This window comes from Triturus cristatus, chromosome 9 (assembly GCF_964204655.1).
Source record: "Triturus cristatus chromosome 9, aTriCri1.1, whole genome shotgun sequence".
Classification (NCBI taxonomy): Eukaryota; Metazoa; Chordata; class Amphibia; order Caudata; family Salamandridae; genus Triturus; species Triturus cristatus.
Genome location: NC_140592.1, coordinates 976,520,387 through 976,548,255, shown reverse-complemented (window position 1 = coordinate 976,548,255; position 27,869 = coordinate 976,520,387).

Here is a 27,869-nt window from a genome sequence, read left to right as displayed (position 1 = left end):
CGCGTGAGTTATAGTTGCCTGCACGGGGGAATTTCATTGTTTTTTTATGAGGGAAATGTCCAGCTAACTATAACATGTGTGAAACCTATGGTTTTTAAAGTGAATTTGCAAGGTTTTTTAAATGTTAATTCCTAACTATAACGTGTGTGAAACCTATGGTTTTTTAAGTGAATATATATATATATATATATAGAGAGAGAGAGAGAGAGAGAGATAGATAGATAGATAGATAGATAGATAGATAGATAGATAGATAGATAGATAGATAGATAGATAGATAGATAGATAGATAGATAGATAGATAGATAGATAGATAGATAGATAGATAGATAGATAGATAGATAGATAGATAGATAGATAGATAGATAGATAGATAGATAGATAGATAGATAGATAGATAGATAGATAGATAGATAGATAGATAGATAGATAGATAGATAGATAGATAGATAGATAGATAGATAGATAGATGGATAGAAAAATAGAGAGAGAGATAGGTAGATGAATAGTTAAAGGTATATATATATATATATATATACATATATTATCTACTGGCGGTCGCCAGTTGATAGTTATAGTTAGGACCGTGTTTCCATAGGAAATCTGAAAATTCTATTTTGAATAACTTTGGCGACGCTTGACGAATCCTCGCAAATTTTTCAAAATAGGTGGGGCGCTCCGCTCCTACCCTGAAAGTCTCGGGGTGATTAGTCAAGCGGGGACAGAGAAAAAAGGGGGGTCCCAAAACGTGTTTTCCCCATGCATTTTTCCATAGGGACCTTTAGTCCAAGGTACAGCCTGAACATAATTACTTGAAATTTGGCAGAGAGGTAGTCCTCATGTCAGGGATGTGCCTTTTGAATATCTGGAGTTAATCTGTTCAGTAGTTCCTGAGAAAATTTCAGTTAAACTTACATATATATCTATAAGCGCGCACCGTGCGCGCACCGTGCGCGCAAGGTGCGCGCACGGTGACATGAGTGAGCGCAATTCTGATTGGTTGTTAGATGTCAGTAAACATTCGAATCGGTCGAAATCAGGAAGTGTTGGCCGCCATTTTGTCTCTCGCAGTCTGAGGCAGTGAAAAACAAAGGTGGAGAACGTATAAAGGGGGCAGGGTGGACAGTTCCTGACCCCTAGCCTTTGTCAGGGGGTCACTGAAGGACCCCCAAGGGCGAAAAAAACATTTATTTTTTTGACGAAAAAGCGCGGGGTGCGCGCACCGTGCATGCACGGCACGCACAACGCATCGTGGGCGCTCGGTGCGCGAAGCACACCGAGTGCCCACAGAGCGCGCACCGTGCACGCACGGTGCGCGCACGGTGCGCGCACGGTGAAAAACCTGAAAAAAAACAAATATTAATAAATACATAACTTAGCATTTAAAAAACCGTACAAATTCACTTAAAAAACCATAGGTTTCACACACGTTATAGTTAGGATCCAATCCTCTGCTGATGACGTCAGATATTACATCACTGATTACATATGTGTCTTTCTGAAAAATTAATATTTGTAATATATGTATAGCTAAAGATTAATGGAAGAAGACATGGGTAAATAGGTGTCTAAATACAGTGATGTAATATCTGGCGTCATCAGCAGAGGATTGCGGTCGCGTGAGTTATAGTTGCCTGCACTAACTATAACGGGGGAATTTCATTGTTTTTTTACGAGGGAAATGTCCAGCTAAATATAACATGTGTGAAACCTATAGTTTTTTAAGTGAATTTGCAAGGTTTTTTAAATGCTAATTCCTAACTATATCGTGTTTGAAACCTATGGTTTTTTAAGTGAATACATATATATATATATATTCACTGAAAAAACCATAGGTTTCACACATGTTATAGTTAGCGGAAATTTTACTGATAAAAAACCTGTGAAATTGCCCCGTTATAGTTAGTGCTGGCAACTATAATTCACGCGACCGCAATCCTCTGCTGATGCTAATACTGTATTTAGACACTTATTTGCCCATGTCTTCTTCCATACATTTTTAGCTATACATATATTACAAATATTTTTTTTTCATAAAGACACATATGTCATCAGCAGAAGATTGCGGTCGCGTGAGTTATAGTTGCCAGCACTAACTATAACGGGGCAATTTCACAGGTTTTTTATCAGTAAAATTTCCGCTAACTATAACATGAGTGAAACCTATGGTTTTTTCAGTGAATTTGCAAGGTTTTTTAAATGCTAATTCCTAACTATAACGTGTGTGAAACCTATGGTTTTTTCAGTGAATTTGTACGGTTTTTTAAATGCTAAGTTACTTTACGCCATTCGAGGCGTGCGCGCCCACTTAACGCAGTTCGTTCCGTGCACGGTTTTTATCAACTTTAATAAGCCCTGTACATTTGGTGGCCTTCGGCCACCAAAAGCACAGGGGGTGGGGTCAATGTGGATAGTGTTTTTTTATTTCGATTTTATAATTTCATGTTGCCAAAATTTAGTTTTTTTTACCTATTGATAAGCCCTGTACATTTGGTGGCCTACGGCCACCAAAAGCACAGGGGGTGGGGTAAGTGTGGATAGTGTTTTTTTTATTTTTATTTTTTTACCGTACGCTTACGGTAAGCGTACGGTAAGCGTACTCGGCGAAATTGCCGAAAAAAAAATAAAACCGTTTTTGCTCTTGGGGGATGTTTGGGGACTCCCTCAACATGACTATGTGGGAGGGAGTTGTCAAAACAGCCCCGTAACATGTTTTTGGCCATCATGTTTGATAAACAGCACTCAGTGCGAGAGACAAAATGGCGGACGCCGCTTTCTGGTTTCGGCCGATTCGAATGTTTACTAAGATCTAAGAGCCAATCAGAATCGCGCTCGCGCACGCCACCGTACGCTTACGGTAAGCGTACGGTAAGCGTACCGTAAGCGGGCTCAGATATATATATATTGATTTAAAGGCTATTTTCTCAGAATCTACTGAACAGATTTACACCAAACCTACAAAAGGCACTTCCTTGACCTAGGGACTACCTCTCTGCCAAATTTCTAGTAATTCTGTTCAGCCGTTCGGGCTGTAGCTCGTTCTAAAGGTCCTATGGAAAAATGCATGGGAAAAACGTGTTTTGGAACCCCCCTTTTATCTCAGCCCCCGCTTGACGAATCCCCCCGAGACTTTCAGGGTAGGAGCGGAGAGTAGCGCCCCACCTATTTTGAGAAATTCACGAGGATTCATCGACCGGCGCCAAAGTTATTCAAAATAGAATGTTGAGGTTTTCCTATGGAAAAGGGGTCCTAACTATAACTACCTACTGGCGACCGCCAGTAGGTAATATATATATATAGAGAGAGAGAGAGAGAGAGAGAGAGAGAGATAGATAGATAGATAGATAGATAGATAGATAGATAGATAGATAGATAGATAGATAGATAGATAGATAGATAGATAGATAGATAGATAGATAGATAGATAGATAGATAGATAGATAGATAGATAGATAGATAGATAGATAGATAGATAGATAGATAGATAGATAGATAGATAGATAGATAGATAGAGAGATAGATCACATTTAATTGATCAGTGGAAGCTCTGGTTTACGCGTGAGGCCACAGCATGGCTGTGGAGGTAAACGGGGGGTGACAGGGGCGCAGTAAGTTTTGTCATTTAACTGAGAGATTTGGTTTTTTTGGGAAACCAGTTGACTCTTTAGGTGTCTGGATTATCTGGTGCTCGTGTCTTATTTTTGTCTGGTCCTGGGGATATTAGTGAAAGCTTGTTTTTCTTTACCTGCTTAGTCTGGTTTTGTGCTGCTGTGTAGGATCCTGAATTTGGAAGCCTTATTATTGGGAAAGAGTGAGTCTCCTAGTGTTTGGTTTGACTTTCCTTGCCGATCAGGGAATTTTTGTGAGAGCCTGTATCTTCTTGGCGGGATGACTGCTCTTTCCTGCAGGACCTGCGGTGGAGGGATTTCTGCAGGGTTTCTGGCTCCTGGGTGGTGGTTTTGAGCCGAGGGACGTCTCCTCCTGGACGACGGTGGCCCTTCCTCAATCATGAGTGGGCAAGCACAGCAAACACCTGAGTGTTAACTCCTACTAAACTGCCAACCGCCGATGAGGTGAGCACTGCTCTTCTACCCGCTCATCATCAATTTGTGTGCCAATGGCAGACAAACGTGAGGTGAAGAAAATACATTGATCCATAATACTTGAAGAGCAGCTTAACACCCACCCAACTTCACTCCACACTATCAGTCCAACCGTCCACCCTTGAACCTTCACCTCCTAACATTCGGGCATCCCCATTCAATCATTCTACTTACCCTAGCTACTAAACAGACTTTGTGACAATGCTCGCTTTATAATGAATATAATTAGCATTTTCTTTTATGTAGAACACATATGCCGTTTTCAAGAGTTTATTGTGTCAACAAGCAAATAAACATATGCTATCAATCAAAACGTTTTTATGCTGTGGAACTTTACTAAAATATGCATCTAAATATAAATGATACAGAAAATACTGTTTTTTTCCCAAACGTTTAGAAAATGTAAATGCCTTACACAATCATACAATACCATTCTACTATGAAAAAATATATAAATCTGTGTTGTAAGCGATTCATACATGGCAAAATAATTAATACTCTTCTGCATTTGGATATATTGAGATTGAGTGTCTCTCTCACCAGACTGTACTTAACATTAACTTGCTTTTTTATAATGTTTCATACCACTCTGCCATTTCTATCTACTGTAAGTAACAAATGTAACTATGCACAAATTGATGGAACCCAAGATTTTGATCTCAGAAGAATTAGTGGTTAAGTCTGCCTTAGTGGCAATTCCAACTCATATCCTCTAGAACACCACAATTGTCAGAGGCAAATGTTCATCCTACTGAGCGATCCTTCCAGCACTTGTCAGTTCATGTGCAGTACGAGCCACCCAGTACCACCAAGGCACATTTCTATGCAAAGGAATTTGGAAACCTCATTTGAAGACATAGCCTATGTGTCCCTGTTGGTTCAATACAAGACCCCCTCACTTATTGTCAACATTACTCCCTCATGATGAGCAGTAATAGACAGATCTCATTTAGGACAAGGCTCTACACCTTTTTTGGGGGTGTTTCTGTTTATAGGGGAATCTTAAATAGAATGGTATCTCTGTAGATAAGCTGTTTAAGGCATCTCATAAGTTGTCAGAGACTGTTTCCACAATTATTACTAATGATCTAATGAGGTGGGTATGAAACAGATATTTTGTGCCACATAAACTTTACACCAGAATTACCAGCTTCTACTTTGGTGCTATTATGCTGCACCATATCTCAGGCAAAGAGATATAGCAAACACCAACAATAACTTCTGCATTCAAAAAGTTCAATTTTTAAAGTACTGTGATTAAAATGACAGATTTTAAATTCCCTTTGCAATAACTGGGAGCTGGGGAAAATAAGACAGTTTGACTGCGAGGTCAGAAAAAGCTGTTGATGTGTGAGAAAGGCTATTGTTAGTTCAGCTGAGCCAACCAGTGGTCAGGCGAGGTACAGAAGATCCACTTGTGTGATAGAGCATTAACACTGGACACTTGGGGCCTCATTACAAGGTCGAGCTGAAACTTTCCGCCCAACTCCTCTTCGGATTCAGTTCCGACCGACTCGTGTTTGGCGGTTCCACGCGACGATCATGATGCTTCCACACACAGTTCGTAAGGACTCCCATTGACTTCAATGGGGCCTGTGTTCCGACGGACAACACAGGCTCCTATGAGAAAAATGGGTAACTACAGAAAACCTTGTACCCTGTCACGGGCCCCCCATGGTGCCTGCCTCGCAGTGCATGGTTTTACAGAGGGTTGCTTGAGTACCCCCTTGACCCCAAACCAAAGGACTCAGGATGAAGGGGGTCCTGCTAGGGGCCCCCAAAGTCAATTTCCGACAGCCTTTTCATGTCAGACAGACCGAGTCGGAAAGGTTTGCAGAATTCGACATTGTAATCGGTCAGTCGGAAATGCGGTCCATAGAGGTGTACGAATCAGCTCCGATGACTCGGATTATCCGATTGCCAGTTGGAACTGATTCGGAAAGACCGAATTATTTCCCTTCCAACCTTGAGCATCGTGATAGGTCTGTTGGAATTGTTTCCAACCGTTTTGGGCGGATAGGTTCCGACACGGTCTAGAAGAATCCAACTGTCGGTTGGAGGCTTTCCGCCTGACATCGTAATGAGGGCCTTGATTTCAAATGATATAAGTTTGAGTAAATTATGGTGAAACCAAGATTTTATTCAGCCATTTCAGATTTGCTCTAGGGCAAGTCTTCATGAATAAAGTAGTAGATAGCTGTTATGAATCTGCAGTGCACGGTATACCTTCTAACAAGCTTACATTTTTTTTTAATGAATTTGTTTGAAGAGAGCGGAGGCCAACGGAGAGTTTAGGTTTGCGTCAAAGTTAGCAAGAAGATGTTGAATTTGTCATCATGAAGGCCATTTTGAAGTCCTACACAGCTTCACATGGTAGCCATTGAGATGCAATGAGTAAAGATGTGTTTGGTCACAATGGTTACTGACAGACAGGTGGGCTTCAGAGTGGAGACTGGCTTTCAGAGGAGCAAGATGAGTTTTAGATAGTGCCACTGTGAATGGAGTTAGTGTAGTCAAATCTGGAAACTATCAACAAGTGGCCTTCAGTTTAGAAAACATGCTTAGGGGAAGTATTGCAGGCATCACTGCAGCCTAAGCTGGGAGTGGGTATTTATTCTAAACTGATATTGTGCATTTTTGGCCAGGTTCATGCGAGTATGAAGGTTGTGCTTACAGTAAAGAAAGAAGCCACGAGATATAGAATACTGTAAAGGATGCCGGGGGAGTCCGACCAACATTGAACATGAATGCAAGAATGAGTGGAAGAGATGGAGAGAATTTAAATTTTCAGGAATTTAGAACTGAGGACTGGTTGTTTTCAAGAGTAGACATTGGAGAGAGAGATGTTGATTGGATAGTAGGCCTTCAATTAAACTTGTGTGTTAATAACGTATTGGTGATGGGTCATCTTAGATGTATGCAAGAGGGCTCTGACATGTTTGAGATGAAGCTTAAAGCACATAGGAGCAAGGATGAAAAGGTAAGGGCACGCTTGTTCAACTTTTCATCCAGCTATGATAAGAGGACACTGCCGTGACTCATGCATATCCTAGCCTCAGCAGTTGTATAAGAAAACACCCACCCTCCACTAAGCAGCGCGTGAACACCCACGTCTGAAGTTCTGTGTTGCAGAGTTAACTGGCTGCCAGTCAGAAAGATGGCTGCTCTTCACCTAATCTTTTGCCACTTTGGGAATAGTGGCTTTTCTCATATAATTATCATTGGGAGGAAAAATGCTGTCATCTTAACTGTCTGCCTAACACAGCCCTGCCCCCTTCTAGCATACACCTGGCTCAAACGGCCAATTGATGGTAGCTTTACTGATGGAAATGTCATCATGTGTTTTTTTTTTGTTTTGTTTTAATTCTCTAGTTAAGTATTGGACATTCTAGCAATATTCATGTCATGAGTATAAGATTCCTGAAAGCGCTGTGGTACCCCATCAGTGGCTGTATTAAGCAACAGCAGCTGGCTAGAGGGGATACAGAGCCGAGGACGGGTGAGCATGTCTATCATCAAATTAATTACTATAAAGGTAGTGCTCACTCCATTCCTCTCCCTCTGCCACAACTTAAACCTACCCTCTTGTGTAGGTGAGCAATTCTCCTACGACCTTTTAGCTGTGCACCCATCTGTCATTTAGTTCTTGTTGGTTCTGTTTCATTTATTTTTATACTTGGCAAGTTCCGTGCCAAGCCCTTACAAGTGGATGTTTAGCACCCATATGAAACTTTAGGATCTCGTGCTGATCCACGTTAGGTGTCTTGTCATCCACCACAATGTTTTTAATCAACCTCCAAGTGGGTGAATAACTGAGGTAACCTGCCTGGGTTTCAATCCTGTGACCTGCAGACTACTTCTCAGCAGCACATGCAGTTTGAGCCCACTACTGCCCTGCCCCAGTAAAGCTAGATTGTACTCTCAACAACGCTAAAGGCTTAAATATTATTACATGGGCACTTATGAATTGCAGGGCACCTGTCATGTTTCATGTCCTGTTGTTAAATAATGGACAGTCCTTGTGCTTGTCCTGAAAGTAGCATGATTGAGAATTAGCAAAGCCTAATCAATGCCATGTGTCTAACATCCCCTCGATTGTCTAGCGAAGTCTTGCAGGTCAGGAACTTAAATATTGATGTTTATTGTTTACTTGATGTGAGTCCTTCTGCTACAGAGGTCTCTTTCTGCCTTGATAACATCAGGATGTCTGGTGAGGGGAGGCCAAGCAATACTCCGCCCGCTCGCGGTCCTCCGCGTAATTTGGCAACAATTTGAGGTAACTCCGTGGATGTTCATGGAGTGATACCCCGCAAGCTCCGCTCAGGCCTACTTGTATTGGGACATGTTAGGAGGATGTTAGCAGAGAGGAGTTGGAGAGGCTGGTGAGAAGGCAAGTGAACACTGTTTAATAGTGTACATTGTGGTATCAAAGAAGAAGGCAAATGATTTAAATTTGGGATCAAGGTGGTGTAGGAATGGATGCTTTTTTGATTTTGTCATAGAGTTGTTTTGATAAAATTATGGAAATTTGGGTTTTGATGAAGGAGTTTTAGCATCAAACTTTTTCCATCAGAGCAAAGGTTAGTCAACATGTAGAAGGAAGGATTTTGATATCAGATGAACTCTGTGGCCTTGAGGGATTTACTTTCACTATTACATTTTCTGTATAGTAAGGGGTTGATTTCTTAGGGCCTTTTTACAGGTTGCCTAATAGTCGCTATAGAGCTTGTAATAGCAGTTATTGGTCCCATTGACTGCTGAAATACCAGGGGTAAACATCCTGGAATTGGAATGGAAATACAGAGTCCTGGATGTTATTTCCCAAATACCTGTAATACCACTTACTTTAACCTCAACAAAATACAGAGACTCACTGAAAAATTAATTCTGTGGGATTTAAGGAGGAGGCATTATTCTGTGTAACTTGTTATGAGGACCTTCATCTTCACTCTTTTTTTTCTAGAATGTTTGACAAGGTTTAATTATAGTGGGAAGTAAAGGTGTTGACTTCCAGGAAGTCGCAAGGCTTTCTTAGATAGTCTGATAACATAGAGATAAACTGCCTACGCAGAATCAGGAACAGTGCTTTCCTCAAGAATAGATGAGGAAGATGTGTTTTTAGATCCAATTTGTTACATAAATAGCAGAGGTTTGAAGAGTATCAAGGCAGAGGGAGGATGTACAAAGGTATTAGTTATGCCAAGGAGAGAAAGAGAATGTTTTGAGGGAATTGCAGTGGATGAGTTGAATGTTGAAGGGGACATTTTCAGGGGATCTGGGACAGTTTAGGAAAATACAGTAGTGTAAGGCGAGGGAAGATAAGAGGACTGGGGAGGAAGAGAAGTGTAGATAGAGAGGAAGTATAGAGGATTCAGAAGAAGGATGGGTGAGCAGGGAGAGGAAGAAGAGTAGGAGGAAAAACAAAGACGTTTTCCAGAGGGAACACAATTGTTTTTGGAATCAACGTGGCAGTACTTATAGGGTTGTTTATTGACAGATGAAAGAAAAAGACGACACATTTTCTGTTGGCAATATAATATAGAGTTTATAAAATGCGAGCAGAAGGTCAGTCAGCTCCATGGAACTGGTAACTGAACTTCAAACTTACAATGTAATAGGTAGTTTCTTATATACTTTTGCAGCCACAAAATTGTCATGTATTATTAGCATATCAAATCAAGCATTTGCTCATGCACAATGCTATATTTTTAGCAATAGTTTCTGCAAAAACATCTAACCATACATTTATGGAATGTGATTCAAGTGAACATGCTACTGCTACGGTCACCACAACAGAGTGTAAAATTGATGAAAAATGGAGGATTACCAAGAAGAAATGACGAAGGACCTATTCGAGTTTGCTAGGTGTTGGACTTGGCCCTTTCTGGCAGGTTCACCCCTGAACTTTTTGCTTTTATTGGTGACCTGGTGGGAGTGATTTTTGGTTTCTGCGCACTTTCCCTGTGTCCCAGAGTAAAGTGCGTGTGCACTCTGAGTGCATGTGGTAAGATAGGCCTGTCCTCCCATAGGAATGCATGGGGAATGTATGTGTCCCTGGTAGTTCCTGATGCGTGGGGTGTGCAGGCTCGAGTTTGGTATGTGCGGACTCGTGTGATTGAATGCTTCGCAATGATGTATAATGCGTAATTATGTCATGTGCGGAAGTGCCACTTCTAGGAGTTGGCATATTAGTGTAAAATGTGTCTGGCGTGTGATTGGCTGGAGCTGGCTGGTGAGCCTGACTCCAGGAGTCTGGGGGGGTCTGCCCCAGTGGTGAGTGTGAGATTAGCATGCTGATGGCTGGGGAGGAGTACACCTTGGTCCTGAATAGGGCAGGGCTTTCCCTACACAATGCTGGCTCCGATCCCTGTGGTGCGACTGATGACCCTAGCCCTGCCAGTGAATAGAGTGAGGGGCTGAGCACATCAAGGGTGCTCCCCAACCAGCTGCGACTGGTTTTCCCCCTCACCCTGAACCAATAACAAAGAGTTTTACAGTATAAGAAGGGGCTGTGTCCCCTTACAAGTTGTTCTCGTCCAGGATCCTATTTGAGGGGGGGCTGCTGCTGCTGGAGGCCAGGAGGAACCGCCACTTGGGACTGCCTTCCTGCCTGGAGGGCCCAGTGAGCTATCCCCTGGCCCAGCCTTGCCCCCCTGCCTACCTTCCTAGACTTTGCTGGACTTGCCTTATCCCCTAAGCACCTGGGAGCGCTGTTATTTGATTTATAGCGCTAGGAGCGCTTTAATTGGGACCCTTAGCATTGAGAAGCGCTTTCCCTGAAGAGCGCCTTCATTGTAGCGCGGCGCTACGATAATTGAGGGAACCCCGACGTAGGGATTCCCCCGCTGTTGCCAGGTTTGAAGCAGGTGCCCACCCCGCATGGTGTGCTCGTTGGCGGGTGCCCACCCCGCTTATTCGTTGTATCCTACAGCGGGTGCCCACCCCGCCGTATATTCCTTACTACGAGGGAGCCTACCCCTCTTATTGCCGAAATCAAAAGTCACCGCTGCGGCCCGGTTCGTAACCGGAAGTCAGGCAGCCTCGGACGGGCAGGGGCGTGGCCTAACACAGGAAGCAGATGGGAGCCTACCCCGTGGTTCCCCGAGAGAAGCGGAACGACGTGGAGGTGACCGGGGCTCCCGTGAGCTGAGGGAGCCGGCCGCAGTTGCAGCCCAGGGGAAGTGCCGAGACATCCAGGCGGGAGCCTACCCCGCGCTGGATCCTGACGGGAGGAGTGCGGCCGGAGCTGTAGCGGAGGGGGCGCGAGGCACATTGTCGGTGCCTGCCCCTCCGTGCTACGAGGAGCCTGGAGTCCTCCCTTGGAACCCGGTGAGTGGGGGGCTCTCGTAGTGATACCAGAGCGGCCCCGTAACTGACAGCGGGCCGCTCCAGCATACGGGGCGAAGATTTGCTAAGGAGCCCACAAGGCTCCCACATTGCTTTGGGGGCAAATTATTTGTTTAAAGAGCCTAGAGGGCTCCCATGTCCCCCGCATTGGTTGTTTTATAGAGCTTGCACGCTCCAACATTACGGGGGCATTGGTTCATCAGAGTCCAGAGGGACTCCAACGACGCCGCAATATTTGTCAGAGCCGCAGAGGCTCTAGGGGGCATTTCTCGTTGTTTAGAGCCCAGAGGGGCTCAGGGGACAGTTAGTTGGACAGAGCCTGCATGGCTCCAGCGTTGGCCCCATCATCATCTTACAGCTGCCCAGCACTTCGTGGGCAGCTGCTCCGTGTAGGCCCCTGCTCGTGCCAAGCTACCAAGGGGGTGAGCAGGGGTTATCTTTGGCGTGTAACTTCCTTGCCCTGACTAGAGTGGTGGTTTCTGCCTGGCTTTGGCGCAAGCCCTAGCCAACCAGAAATCGCCATTTCTAACACTAGGGATACGGCTGGAACATACAATAAAAATACTGCAATGACAAAACACAGTCTGGAGAAGTTTTTATGGTTGGAAACATTTTAAAATAATTAATTATCCAAGTGGTGGGATGGGGTGACACTGAAAAGCTATCTCGAAAACAAGAGAATACCAGGGGATTTGAGAATGTTATTATTCCCCACGTTTGATGACTTAGACAGGTATATGTTGACAGAACAGTAAGATAATTTGTATAATGCATCTTTTTCTATGATGAATACTTTAATAACGAATTGCGATAGAAAAGTAAAGATGTTCAAAAAACAGATAGGGAAATTGGAACCAGAAATAAAAGAAATGAATCTAAGAGAGTTGACAGAAAAGAATTAAAAGATCTTAAATAAGGTAATCAAAACCCATCTGAAAGAACTAAAAGAGAGGAAATGGGGCAAAGTTAGGAGGAACGAATGGGACTATGCGAATGGTAGAGTATGCACATTCGCAAAGAGGTTTGATAATGTCCATGTAGCCTGTAGGAAAGGACAGAGGCAGGTTGGTGAAGGAAAAGAACAGAATACTATTTCAGTTAGGAGCCATCCTGGATAGAGTTTCCAGGTCCCAGTAATTTACAAATGAGTGTACCACCAACTTATAGCTCCTCTTTTTATGATGAGGTTACACGCATAAGGATCGGTACATGGAAAAAAGGAAGACAAGGAGAGGGAGGAGGAAGAAAAGATAGTATTGGGGTTACAATGAGAAATCAGTTGAAGACCAGAGTGTAGGGCCATTGAACCAGGAGAGTGAATAACCCAGGAATAGCTCGGATGCAGGATTGCAAGTGATTAATCTCACGGACAGAAAGCTAAAAAATGAGGAAAGTACAGTTCTAGGCAAAGGCATAGGTTTTTGTGTTCTGTATAATTGTGACTTTGTCAGTTTGAAAGTTGATTTATTTAAGTTTACTAGGCAGTTAAAACTTTTTTAAAACATTGGAAAGGAAAGAAGGGACTGAAATCAATGTGGAATCAAAATTAAATGAAATGTCAATACAGGATGTGAAAGAAGAGCATATGCTAATGTCAATAAATGAAAATGAACTAGAGATTACTGAAGTATTTGGTCAAACGGACATTTCAATAGATCGATCCTGGGACAGTGGCCTTAGGCCGAACTCAAAGTTTACACAACAAGGCAAACAGTTTTCAGGAATAGATCTTTTTTCATTGAAAGTGACAAAAGATTTGAACAGATTAGAGGATAACATGTTTCTGAAAAACCCTAACAAAGCGCACACCAAGTCTAACCTCACTAGGGAAGAAAGAAAAGTAATTAAAAACCTCAGGAATGATGAGAGCCTTGTGATACAAGAGGCAGACAAAGGTGGCAATATTTTCCTTATGATCCGGATGGATTATAATGATGAAATAGCTAGGCAATTGGGGAATACTGAATGCTATCAACAAATTCAGGGAAACCCAATGGAGAACCTAAACAGATCCCTGTTCTCTCAACTAACTGAGTAGAAGGACCAGGAACTGTTAACTGACTTGGAGTATATTTTTTTATTTTATTTTATTTATATAGTTTTATATAGCGCGAACGTGACCCTTGGGTATCAGAGCGCTTCACAATAACAAAAGGTAAATTGAGCACGAATACAATATGAGTAGCAGGACGATTTACACGGCTATGAGGTAGCTTAGGTATGTAACTATACATTATTTAACAAGCAAAAGAAAGAAAAATACAATGACAGGATTAGGTTACCGTGTGTTGTCAGTAGTCACATATATATTGTTATTTCCCTGAACGATTAACTTCAATTTTCCCAATCACGTATTGGAAACTGCTTATTGTACAAGTGAACTGGGATATCCAAATACGCATGATTCGTCTACGTCTGTGCGCTTCAATAGGAATAGAATCGTATGCGTATATGAGCTTATCTTTACATATTCCGAATGACTGTTGTGAAAGCATCTATATCATAGTGCTCAGATGAGCCGTCTTATTTACGAAAGGAACTTACTCATCAGGAAGATCTTCGCTTCCCTCTTAAATGTTGCTGTGTTAGGAATCTTCCTTATGTTTGGAGGGAGTGAATTCCAAATTCTGGGGGCTGCTCCGGAGAAAGCTCTGTCATATGTTTTCTTCTTCCGGAAGATCGGTGGTCTCAGCAGCATCTCCTTAGCACTCCTGGCAGGTCTGTTTCCCCCCGATAGTTCAATTTTCTTGGCCAAATATTTCGGTGTTCCAAAGTGGAGCGCTTTGTGTGTAATACATGCCATTTTAAGTTGAATTCTGGCTTCGTAAGGTAACCAGTGTAATGCTTTTAGGTGTGGGGAAATGTGGTCAAATTTCCTCGATCCGGTTATAAGTCTTGCAGCTGCATTAAGACATGCTTTTAGTGGTGCTGTGGAAGTTTTAGGTAGACCTGCTAAGGTTGTACATCCATATTCAATCCTTGAGATAACTAAAGACTGGACTGCCAATTTGAGGTCTGTCATAGAAATGAATGGTTTCACTTTTCTAATGTAGTTCAAGTGAAATCGAGCACTTTTTGCCATTGCTTTAATGTGGGCTTTCATGTCTAAGTTCTTGTCCAGTGTGATTCCTAGTGATTTCGCTGAGTCGACTAGCGTAGGTTTGCAGTTTAGTGCTGTGATCGTTTCTGTCCATTCTTTCGTTTCTGTCTGATTCTTTGGTGGTGAGATTAATAGGAATTCAGTTTTTTGTGCATTTATCTTCAGATGATTGCTAGTTAACCAACGTAAAGACATTTTTAAGGCCTCATTCATTAATTTGATGTCTTCCAGCGACTTGATCTTTATGTATATCTGCGTATCGTCCGCATACATGTGGTACGCTATTCTTGCATCTCTGAGAATTTCTGTAAAGGGGTTCGACATACAGGTTGAAGAGCGATGGAGAGAGTGTGGATCCTTGAGGGACGCCAATTGAGTTTGGGCATGATTTGGATAGTGTCTGGTTGACCAGGAATCTTTGCGTTCTGTTCTGGAGGAAGGATTCAAACCATTTCAGCACAATTCCTGATAACCCCATCCTGTCATGCAGCCTGGCTAGTAGTTTTTCATGATTTACAGTGTCAAAAGCTGATGACAGGTCAAGAAGGATTAGTAGGCATGTTCTATTGTGATCTAGGGCCTGTAGCGCATCGTCTACAATATGAAGGATCGCTGTTTCCGAGCTGTGGCCTGTTCTGAATCCAGACTGGCAGTCGTCTAGCAGCTTGAAATTTGCGATGTGATGGTTCAGTTGATTTTGTACACATTTCTCAATTAGTTTGGCTAGTATAGGAATATTGGTTACTGGGCGGAAGTTGTTTGGTTCTCCTGGGTCCGCTGTGGGTTTTTTGATGATGGGGACGACTTGGCCTGTTTTAAGGCATTCTGGAAGGATCCCTTGAGATAAAGAGGCATTTATTATTTTTGTCCATATTGGGATGACTATGTGGCTGATTGATTTTAGGCATTTATGGGGGAGTAGGTCATTATAGTGGTTATTAGGTTTGATATCCGATAGCGTTTTGGCGATGGTATTCTGGTCGTAGAGCTTGAAGGTATCCCATTGTGCTTTGTTTTTTGACCATTCATTTTTGATTGATGTGATGGCATTGTTCATCGTGGGTGGTTGATTGGGAAGGTTGTTGGCTTCTGTCCTGAGCTCTCTTTCAAGTGTGTTGGCCTTTTCGGTGAAGAAAGTTGAGAATTCTTCACAACTCAACTGTGTTTTAGTAGAGTCATGGGCCGATTTTGCCAGCTTATTAGACTGTTGCTTTAAGATCTCGAATAATTTCCGTGGCCTGTTTTTGGTGTTGTCCAGTTCCGATCTAATAAATTCCTTTTTCGAGTTCATGATCTTTTTGTTGTACTCGTTTCTGATTTTTCTGAGAGATTTCAACGTGGGGATGACGGGTGCTGTCTCCAGATTCTTTCAGAAAGTCTTAATTTTCGCCTATCTTCATTTAATGCTCTATTAAACCATGGATTTTTTTCTTTCTCAGTGACACTTTTCAATTTTAGTGGCATGGTCGAATTGACTATGTTCGTTATTGATGTAGTGTAGTGTTCCGTTAGATCATTCACATTGTGCAGTTTGTTTGGCGGCATTAAGTCCTTCTCACATCTTTCTATTAGACTATCGGTATTAGAGTCTCTGGTGTCCCGAATCCACTTCTTGGTTTTGGTGGGCTGCGTGGTTTTGTTCTTTTTCATGGAGGGTATTAGGAAGGTAATGGCATGGTGATCTGACCAGTCGCATGGTACAATTGAGCGTATTGATGTTTCCTTGTTTCGCGATATTATCCAGTCTAGCATTGCTCCTTTCGAGTGTGTTGGCAGTGTGCAGGCTTGGGTAAGGTTTAGATCATTTAAAAAGTCTTTAAATGCGTTGACGTGTTTGTCATTATTATCGTCCCAATGTAGATTAAAATCGCCTAGGAAAATGTTATTAGAGTGAGAGTTAGAGTTCGCCGTGATGATCTCCATTAGCTGGTCTATGAAGGTGACATTGTTAATACCTGGTGGGTGGTAAAGCGCATGCATGTTGCATCTTTGATTTTCTGCCGATCTTATTTTGAGACCTAGATATTCACAGGATTCGAGTGGGTCAGAGTGAAAACTGCTGACCTCTATATCCGATCGATGGATGCATGCAATACCACCTCCAGTCTTTTTTTGTCTATCTAATCTAACGATGTTATACTGTGGGGGCACCAGGAGATCCATGACTGGAGAAGAGGATTCTGAAAGCCAGGTTTCTGTAAGTATAGTTAGGTCAATTTCCTGGCTAGCAATGTGAGCAGCTATGTCTGATGCATATTTTACTGCGGACCGACAATTGAGCAGTAGGCATTTCATAGGCTTCCCTAAGTTATTAGGGTTAATCTCTTGTGAGTTGTTGGTAAGCTGGATTTGTTGAAGGTTGTTAGGATTGGGTTTCCTTTCCTTATGTCTGGATATTCTGTTCGAATCAATTGGGACTGTCTTAATTTTCACCCCTCTGCTGTGGTCTGTGGCTTCATATGTTTGGAGTAAAGATAATGTTTCATCCTCTGATAAGTAACTAAGATATCTTTCAGGTCTATTATGCCTATTTGATAAAGGCATGGCCGTCTTGCTGCTCTTTTCATGTAATTTATGTACTGATTTTTGGATGAGTTCAACTTTGTAGTGCGTGCTAACAGTAATTTCAAGTATCTTTTCCATCACTTGCAGTGTGCTTAAAATGTTTTGTGACATATTGCTTATTTGTATTTGAAGGTCTTCAGTTTCCCTCTGTATCTGGGGTGAAATATTGGGCGTGCTCAGCCGTTTATTATTTCGGGATTCGTGGTTTGCGTCCCATCGTTTTCGATCCGTTAATGTTTCCGACTTCCTGTTCTTTTTGTCTTAAGTTCGGTTGACTGTACTTCCTCTACAAGCAGTGTGAGATGTGTACTCTGTGTATTGTGATCTTAATACCATGTTCGTGGGGTATAATTTCCGCGTAGACCTCGGTGTCATTTGTGTTGTAGTAGAGAGGGATATGGACGGGGTGATATCTACCCTGTCGTTTGATTCCAGATTCCCGAGGATTGGCCTACTCGTAGACGGTGTCCCAGCATGTGAGGGAGATGTTAGTTCTTCTCTCCGTAGCGTCGACGAATCAGATTCGGTATAGCGTGTGGATATTTCTGTTGTTTCTTTATCCTTTCCTTCCATTGAGCCTCCTGTCACAATAGTGTCTTTTTGTTGTATTTTGTGTTGGGGTTCCTGACGGTCTCTGGGTATTGGGATGTCTGTGGTGGAAGTGTTGGTGTTGCCTAAGTTGGCTATTTGTGGAGTTTGGTGTTGTTGAGAGTTTGATGTCTCTACATGTTCTTTTAAGGTTAGGAACATGTTGTCGAATTTTTCTAATTCGTTGTTGGCTGCTTGTATGAGCACAATTCCGTTCTTGTAAATTGTTATGCATAGGTTCGCTCTAAGTCTTGTTGACGGTGTGATCATAAGTCTTGTGCCGTGTGGTATATTCCTCGTTGAGTTTATGTTAAGCATCTCTGTGATGGCAATCCGCCATTTAACTGTTTTTCTGGTAAAGAAGATCAGGTCATTTACAATAGTGCCATTGACTAGATTAACGGAGGGGTCAGATATCAGCGTGTCCGGGTTAGTTCTTAATAGTTTGTGTTTGAATTTTTTGGCTGCATTCTTTGATAGGATGTTAGGATACTTTATTGCGTGTGCGTTTATGCCCACTATTTCTAGCTTGTTAACGGCCATGTTTGCATGTTGGTGTGAGGTGCTTTAGTGTTAATTCTCCCTTAGCTGTTATTATCTATTCCGGCTATATATCTGGTCGGCTTGACTAGGAAGGTTTGGTTTATTCTTTTGATTTTGGTTTAGATCAAATAGCAAGATTATTGTTCAAAATATTAATTTTCCCTGCCAATCCTCTTTTCCCTTCAATGACGTTAAAAATTAGACAGTCCAATATGGCCGCTGTATTAGCTACCAAGCACATCTGAGGGCAGGGTGCCCTTGTCTGTTTCTACTTCCTAGTCCTCTTTCCCTTCCCCTTTCCTTTTGGACCTTCCATTTTGTGGATTAGTTTTTCATTATGGAGCCTCTCCGAGCTCTAGAAATGCCCAGGTTGTCCAGGCAGCGATGAAACAACGCATCAGGTCAAAAGGTACAGATAAAAGGTACAATTGTCTGATTTCTGATTGTCCCCAAAGAATATTCCTCCTTAATGCTCAGTTTCTTTTGCTCTGGTCGTCAGCAGCGGCCGCCATTTCAAGGTCAGGCAAGCTGAATCCTGACTTCCCAGCTTATTGGCAATTGTCCTGCCTTTATTCTGGTATTCTATAACTTTGTTTTACTTTGCAAATATTCTCTGGGCCCCAAGCACCTCTCTTCAGTTGGGGGCCATAGATATCCTCGTGGACAGACCAGCCCCTCTCGGTCTCCGCTGGCGTCGTCTCCACCGTGTAGAAATGCCTTGGAAACCCAAGACATCCAGGGAGCCTCCGTAAAATCCAGAGCACTCCGTTCCGTCTAGGGTGATCGCGCCTCCGAGCAGCACAGTTGCAAGCGCAGTCCCGGTGCCTCTCACCGCCTGCGGGCGCTGCGATCGTAGCCTCGAACCTTTTCTGACGCGTCCGGTGGTTATGCTCCGATCCTTCGAGCTCCGCGTCTCATCAGATGTATTTTGGGTCCGGGGCAGCGCAATCGGGGTCCCTGGTCAGTCCGTGTGAAAACGAAGGGTCGCAGCATCACCCCAGTGTCGAGTCTCGCTGGGGGCCAACACGATGGATGTTCGTCCCGAGAGTGAGCAGAACCTCCCCTTACTTTTCGGGCTGTACTAGCACCGTATCGATGGCCCTTTGTTCATGAGTTACAGTCGGGTTGCCGGTTGCCGGAATGGCGGGGTTTAACCAGGGATTTAAACCGTTTCGGTAATCCCCAACCCGGGAGCTCTAGCATAGAGCACCTACCTGGCGGCCATCTTGTTTTGTTTAAAAACTTAAGCCTAAATACCTAAAGGTAACCAATCCGTCAAGCCCATTTATATACATTTTACTGAAAGTACACAAAGGTAGAATAAGGTGATCAATATCTGAAACCCCTAGTTATAATCCATCCTGTGTATGCTTGAGATACCATGGAAATACTTAATAAACTGGAAGATGTTGTGTGTGGACTAGATGGGGTAGGACTATATACATGCATACAAGTTTGTAGTCTTGGCAATGAAATCCTTTCTAAACTCCAGAAGCACAAATTTGTTGGTGCATTCAGAAATTGTATTCGACATGACCTCATTCATATTGAAGAGTAACTCTTTTATGTTCAATGGCGAATGGTTCCTGCCAGGGCCGGACTGGCTACCGGGCGTTTTGGCATGCTGCCGAGCTGGGGGCTGATTTCGTTGATGGGGACCTGCGTGTGCTGAACAAAATTCGTTTTGCTTTGTTTATTTCAAAGCACATCTCACAAAATAAAAGGGAGGGGCCCTATACCACAAAGGGGGTAGAGCACCAAATAGACAGTAGTCAAACAAAACTTCCCCCTTTCAGCAAGTATTCAATACCACACAGTGGCTCTCATCAGAAACAGTCAGTCACCAGAACAAGACACCAATGCCTGGACACGATCAAGTGTTCTCACAAAATATAGATATTTATTTCAATATAACAAGAATTTCATCACAAGTACAATGAATAGTCACATACACTTACAAGGAAAAAAATATAAAAAAGTTTAAAAAGTTAAAAACCAAGTTTTCATTATGTGCACAAATTGCAAGTTGGGGAGAACATGTAAGAAAGTTGCTTTCTTATCAACAGAGAAAGACAAAAAGACATTAGATCCGGATCAATTGTTCTCCTTGAAATTTATGTTCAGATACTTAATTATTCGGAAAACAGATGTCTCCACAATCTATAGTCTGCCTTGTAAATCATGCGTCGATGCGTTTCGGTGGAAGTCAAAAATAAAAGACCACCTTCCTCAGGACAAATGTTAAAATCTCCCATAGAATGTGCTTTCAATCTGTTATATTGAGGAGCACACCCACTTCTGTAGAGGCTATAAAATCTTTGCACAATCGTGTCAAAGGGCGGGGATCACTCCGTAGGGCCGTTTTTAGAAACTGGCCAGTCAATCTGCTCACATGTGATCCTGGACTATCAAGGACCTTGTGTTAAAAGATGGATATCTTTTATATTCATTTAGGTAGAAACCCTGTTTAAAATGGAATTCATCAATCCGTATGTCCACTGACCATAATTAGAGCCCTTTATATTTGAGCGGGTTCTTTTATGCCTCTATAACGTGCGTTGGAGCCTCGTACTTGTTATCGGATCAGTGGGTCCCGGAGTCTCAATATAACAGATTGAAAGCACATTCTATGGGAGATTTTAACATTGGTCCTGAGGAAGGTGGTCTTTTACTCTTGACTTCCACCGAAACGCGTCAACGCATGATTTAGAAGGCAGACTATAGATTGTAGAGACATCTGTTTTCTGAATAATTAGGTATCTGAACATAAATTTCAAGGAGAACAATTGACCCGGATCTAATGTATTTTTGTCTTTCTCTGTTGATAAGAAAGCAACTTTCTTACATGTTCTCCCCACCTTGCAATTTGTGCACATAATGAAAACTTGGTTTTTAACTTTTTTAACTTTTTTATATTTTTATCCTTGTAAGTGTATGTGACTACTCATTGTAATTGTGATGAAATTCTTGTTATATTGAAATAAATATATATATTTTGTGAGAACACTTGATCATGTCCAGGTATTGGTGTCTTGTTCTAGTGACTGACTGTTTCTGATGAGAGCCACAGTGTGGTATTGAATACTTGCCGAAAGGGGGAAGTTTTCTTTGACTACTCTCTATTTCAAAGCACACGCAGGTCTCCATCAACTAAATTAGCCCCCACCGCAGTGACATCAGCGCCCAGCTCGGCAGCATGCCAAAACGCCCGGTAGCGAGTCCGGCCCTGGTTCCAGCAACTGTAAGGGACTGCGCTGGGATCAAAGATTTAACCCCTCCTACAACAACCTCTTCATGGGGTGGTTTGAGAGGGTGCACGTCTGTCAAGAAACGGGCACCAAATGTATTAGTATCGGGGAGATTGATAGATGATATCTTGTTGATCTCGACTGGATCACAAGATGAATGGAAGGAGTACTTTGCATACGTGAATGAAAATCCATATCATGAGCAATTCACCATGCCATATGACAAAAGGTCAGTCACTTTCCTAGATGTGTAACTGCTTGCAGGGGAAGGGAAAATTTGTGGTAAACTCGTCCGCAAAGCCATGGCTACAAACAGTATACTGAGAGCAGAGAATGCACACCCCAAACATGTAATTGAAAGCACACCGTACAGGGAAATAGTAAGAATAAGGTGGAATTGCAGCGAGAAGAGTGATTTCAGGGATGAAGTGAATGGCTTAAAAAAAAAGATTACAAAGCAGGGGCCACAGTGAGAAGATCCTAGAACATGCAGAGAATAGAATTCTACAGACCAGTAGAAACATCACACTGAGGAAAATGGTGCACAAGGAAGGGAAAAGGAAATTGGTATTTGTATACACATATAGTGCAGAGCATAATGAGATATAGAGAATTCTAAGGAAACACTGGGAACCTCTCCATGGGGTAACAGGTTTGGCTAACTGGATAACTGGAAAACCACGGGTGACTTATAGAAGAGGGGCCACTGTTATGAGTTTGGTTACACATAGCTACACACCACCACTAAGAGACAGTAGCAGGGACTGGTTACCTAACCAACCCATGGGTAATTATATCTGTACCAAATTTAATGTTTGTCGAATGGGGGTAAACAAAATTAAAGCATTCAGTTACAACTTACCAAAAAAGTACTACGTTAATGAATTCATAAACTGTAATAGTACATATGTGATCTATGTGATAGTGTGCGGATGTTGTAACTACGCCTTCAGAACATCAGTAAGCTGTAAAAAAATAAGGATAGCAAGAGCACAGTATAGGTATTGGAGTTTTGCGTATATGAGGTCCCTTGGGTTTATTTTAGCCCTTAAGAGTGGACGATGACATAATTGAGGCTTGATAGTTAATGTCCGGAAAGAAAGGTGGTGCAACAATGAGGGAAGGCAATAACAATGTTGGATGTTAACAATTGGAGAGCATGCATCCCCTGTTAGGGAAAACATGGAATATGTGAAAAGAAACAAGATTGGTCTAACAGATGATATTGAAAGACCAAGATGGCCCTTGAATGAAAACTGGTGGTGGAAGAATGCCGACGGTTATATTGAAAACATGAGAAAGAAAGTGGAGGATTGAATGTTTTAGGCAAATAAAGGAAAGGAATGCCTAATAAACATGGCAGTACATATCTTGAAAAGAGTATCTCATGTTACACAATATAGATAAAATAGATAACAAGGAGAAAACACTAGTATCATACACTGGGACATTTCAGACCAATATAGGACTGGGTTTAATATCATATCCCCAGTTGTCTGAAATGTTATCATGCCAACAAGCATTAGAAATTTAAAATTATGAATTACCATGGAAGGGACAGCAGATGTTCAATATTAATATATCAGAAGAGGATAATCGTAGGTCCACTCAAAGTGTATGGTGTATCACATCCAAATTGCACATTAGAAAAAAATTAGTGGCCATATTCCAGCGACGGACAGTTTGCTTAGAACAATGTTGTTCAAGTACATGGAAACGAATCCACTATATATAGACCGAGGTGAGACGTAAACACAAGAAGGTGCCCAAAATCACTCACATGATGACACATATCGAATATATTATGTAACAAGTAATCCCAAAGGCAAGCAGGGGAACACTACGATAAATATAGATTGGAATGAACTATTTGTTTAATTGACGGAGTGTAGAAACTGAGTTCTAAAAAATATGTGAAAAAATATAAGAAGAACACCTTCAGAATATAAAAATAAACAGCTGGTATACCAGGTTAAGATAGCACCCACATTAGAGAGAAAAGTGGGAAGGGACAAGGCTCGGGGGCAGGTGAAACTGATGAAATCAATTAAAAGACTATTTATGTCATTCGAGTGATCTGGATGCCAGTACGGGGGTCCACAGCACATTAAACAAGACGGTAAGACAGGAAAGGGAGCAGTTTCAAACAGAGATTTGAGTACAAATTCTTATGTAGCTAAAGAAGGGATTGAGATAATGACATGTGTGATCCATTTTGTGATATGATATAAGAAAAGAAATTGACTGAAATTCGGTACGTCTGAAAGTTGGTTAAAAACCGTGACACCACTCAACAAATGCAGCAGTTCCTAGGACTCTGCAATTCCATGCGATAGTGGTTATTTGATTATGCCACCCTGACTACACCACTTCTGCCGCTCTACAAGAGACCCATACCAATGGAAACAATATAAACTGGCCTGATGAAAGACAGACAGCATTTCTGGAGCTGAAGAAAGCAGTCACAAATGCTCCAGTGTTAGGTACACCTGAATACATCACACCTGACTACAGCAAACCATTCTACCTCTTCTGGCATTGTCGTGGAACGACAATGACAGCTGTTCTGACTCAAAAGACATCAATGGGACACAAACCAATTGCCTATTACAGTGGGCTGCTAGATCCCCTCATAAACAGTCACTACCTATGTGGGCAAGCACTGGCTACTGCAGCATTTGCAACCAGAATTGCACCGCGATTGTGATGGGATCACCATTAACACTGTATGTAGAGCATGCAATATTTGCTATTTTCAAAGAGCACCCTTACAACTCAGATGGCATCCAGTTATGAATTAATGCTTTCAGTACAATCATTGCAAGCGGTTCACTGTCACACAGTTAATCCAACAATATTCTTTGCACACCCAGTTACTGACAATGAACAAGTACATGACTTTGCTAATTACATACCAGATGAAGGAAGTAAGGTGGGAGAAGACCCAATCCCAGGGAGCATGTTGCCCTTTTCTTATGGGTCCTCTTTCAGAGATCAGGAAACTGGAATCAGACATTCAGGAGCAGCAGTTGTAAGAGCTGAACAGCAGCGATCATCTGATACTTTATAAATTATTAGCCAGATGCCACTACAATCTCATTTTTCAGTACAGGCGGCAGAATTAGCGGCTAATATTGAAGCATTGCAATGAGCTGAGGGATTAGAAGTCACCATTTATTCAGATCCAGCATACATCACCACCGTTGTACATTTTCCCATTCACAGATCGGACAGGAGGGGGTTTCCTAAATCTGATGGGTCCCCCATGATACATAAAGATTTATTGGCACAGAAAATACAAGCTCTTCCATCTAAAGTAGCAGTGATAAAGTGTGCAGCACACCAATCGACAAGACCTTATCTCCAGGGGTAATGCTCTAGCAGCAAAAGAAGCAGCTAAAGCATCCCCAAATTATAATCAATATGATGAACACTCATTAGGTATGATGACAAGCATGCAACAGGATGCTACAGAATTATCAACCCCCTGTATACAGAGACAACAAAGTTACATTTGATTGAATTGCATGAACATGCACTACCTCATGAAAGTGCACTCAGTCACCAACGGATTTCATTTACATACAAGAGATTCTAGGCAAGCCCTGTTGTACATAGCTCTAGAGCAACTACATCTCCCAGTACACACCGCAAAAGAGTATCTTCTTGCTACGTTACAGGCAGATTTGTTTATTCCACAACTTGCTGAAATGATCACTATGTACATTGCAGAATGCACAGTATGTCAACAGTATAGCCCTAAGCCTACCTTAAAGTGATCACCTCAACAATACCACTCACAATAGGTCCATTTAAAAATCTACACTTAGATTTTGGTGAAATGATAGAAAGATGTAACAATTACAAATATCTTATAGTGATCATTTGTCCATGTTCATGATGTATTGAGGCAGGACCCTGTTTACATAATGATACTAAAACAGCAGCCAATGTTCTAATAAGAGAAGTAATATTGAGGTGGGGCGTGGCAGAATCGATCTGCTCAAATATCAGGCCCCACTTTGTTAACGCAGTATTTCAACACATTTTAATCGCCATAGCAAAAACATAAACTGACATCTATTTATCATCACCAAAGTAATGGCATTGTGGTGCAACTGAATGGCCTCCCAACGAATAAAGTAAGCAAGCTATGTGCTACTTTGCTGAATAAATGACTGCACTGCCTACCACTGGCTTTGTACACCGTCAAAAATCAGCCAGGAAGCAATCAACATTTAACACCACATCAAATAGTGACAGGACGTCTCATGCCCACCCCTTTAACAATAGCATGGCAAAAGACAGATGCCTATAAGACAGCTGATGTTTTGGGGATGAAATGAGTTGTTAGCTGACTGAGTTAATAAAGTCTGCCAAGTTCTTCTCTAAACAGGTATTGCGAAAGGAGAAGACCACCTCAGCCAGGCAGACCAGTCCGATACCTGTTGGCCAAAAGGTTTATGTTCGGAACTTCATGTGCAAATGGCACAACAAAAAGTATGACGTCCCCTTCTCAGTGACAATGAGTACCCCCAATGCAGTGAAAGTGTATGGCAGGAAGCCCTGGATTCCTGTGGCAGATGTGCAACTGGACCCCGACTTGTTTCAGACACTGCCACAGACAGAAGGGGACAACAAGGTGGAAAGGACATGGGAGTACCAATGTCTCCCTTCAAAGTGCGATTGAATTATTTTGTCGACTCTACTAGCAGACAGTTATGTATTGCTGTTTTGTTTTTTCTTTTTAGGTCTTCTTATGCTGGTGGCTATTTTGCAAATATATTTTACCTCATGTAAGGGTTACTGTCAACATATCATGTGCTTGCAGATAGCTGCAACTGAGCAGAAAATATAACCCATAGTATTCATGCTGGCTTATTAGATAATATGTGATGTCAGCATATGAAGGAGATCGGTACGCAGACTTTTGACACCTCTTGCTTTGTTTGTTCATTTATTTCACATGCCACTGCCTGAGATATATCACACTCATCCAAAGAGGTACTCCCGAATATTACCATGTGTTTGTTACACCTTTTCATTTGTAGACTTCAAGCACAGATGCAGCCACTGCAGGTCAAACAGGGAACATTCCTAGTAAACACCACGCATTATAAGAAAGAGTTAGTAGATGTAATGAATGTCCTAACAGACCGCAAAGTCTGCAGGGGAGAGGCTGTAGCCTAACGGATAGGGCGTTCGACCTCAAATCTGGGGAACCGGGTTCCAGTCTCGGCAATGACTCTCAACATCCTGTGATCCTGGGCAAATCACTACATCTCCCTGTGCTTAAGAAAAAATGAATGTGTCCTTATGTAACGCAACTGGTGCTCAAGTAAAGGGGTCTGATGCTTAATACCTTCGAGTCAAATTTGTGCTATATAAAACTCATATAAGAAAAAAAAAGTGCTAGTAGTGAAGTTAGATGCAATGGCCAAGACAGGGAATATGTGATACAAGGATGAAATTTGGAGAGCTAAAATATTGAAGCAGGGATTTTTAGACGTATCCCGACGTATGCTTTTCTGAAAGAATTACTTCGTCACACCTTGGCCCCCCAATTGTAAAAACAAAATCCAAATTTCCAAGTGAATGGATCGGTATATGTTCATGGTCATTGGCACCATGGTGCTACATTTGGGTTTCGGTCCCTTTCTCTATGGAAGGTAAACCAGACTGACAATAGCACATGACAGAAGTGCTAGGTAGTGGTGGATGAGAACAAATCTAGATTAACTTGGGTAGAAAAACCTACAACTCTTCGAGCACATTTTTTCCTCTTTATGTTTCAGGGGAAGTGGAACGGTCCTGGTTGGAAAGATTGCAGCAACAATGCTGCAATCCTTAGTCCTGACATGCAATGGGGCCCCTCCAGCCTAATGGATTACTATTGGAACTGTGGTGAGTGGCTGTATACGCGACTTCCTTCAGGTTGAAGTGGTTTATGTTCTCTAATGATGTGCACACCCCCTCCCTGGTAATTCCAGGAGTGGACATATTACAACTACTTGGCCATCCCATGAGCCATCCAACGACCTTGCTGCACCATCATTAGAGGAAGAGAGCTGCAGAGTATTTTAGTAATGCATTGGAAGATGTCCTGCAGCATCACAGGCTTTTCAACGATGCCTAGATCATTTTTGGCAGCATCCTTTCGTTTGTTTAAGCAAAAGTGACTGCACTTTGGCTGCAGATCACCTGCTGGGAGTTGATGAAAGCCATTAATAGAATGAGGATGGCTCTAATGCAATCAAAGAAGAGATGCAAGGTATGAGAGTAATACTTATGCAGCATAAATATGTGCTGAACTTAATGATGGCCATGGAGGGGGGAGTAAGTGCCAAGATTCAAACTGCTTGCTGTGCTTACATT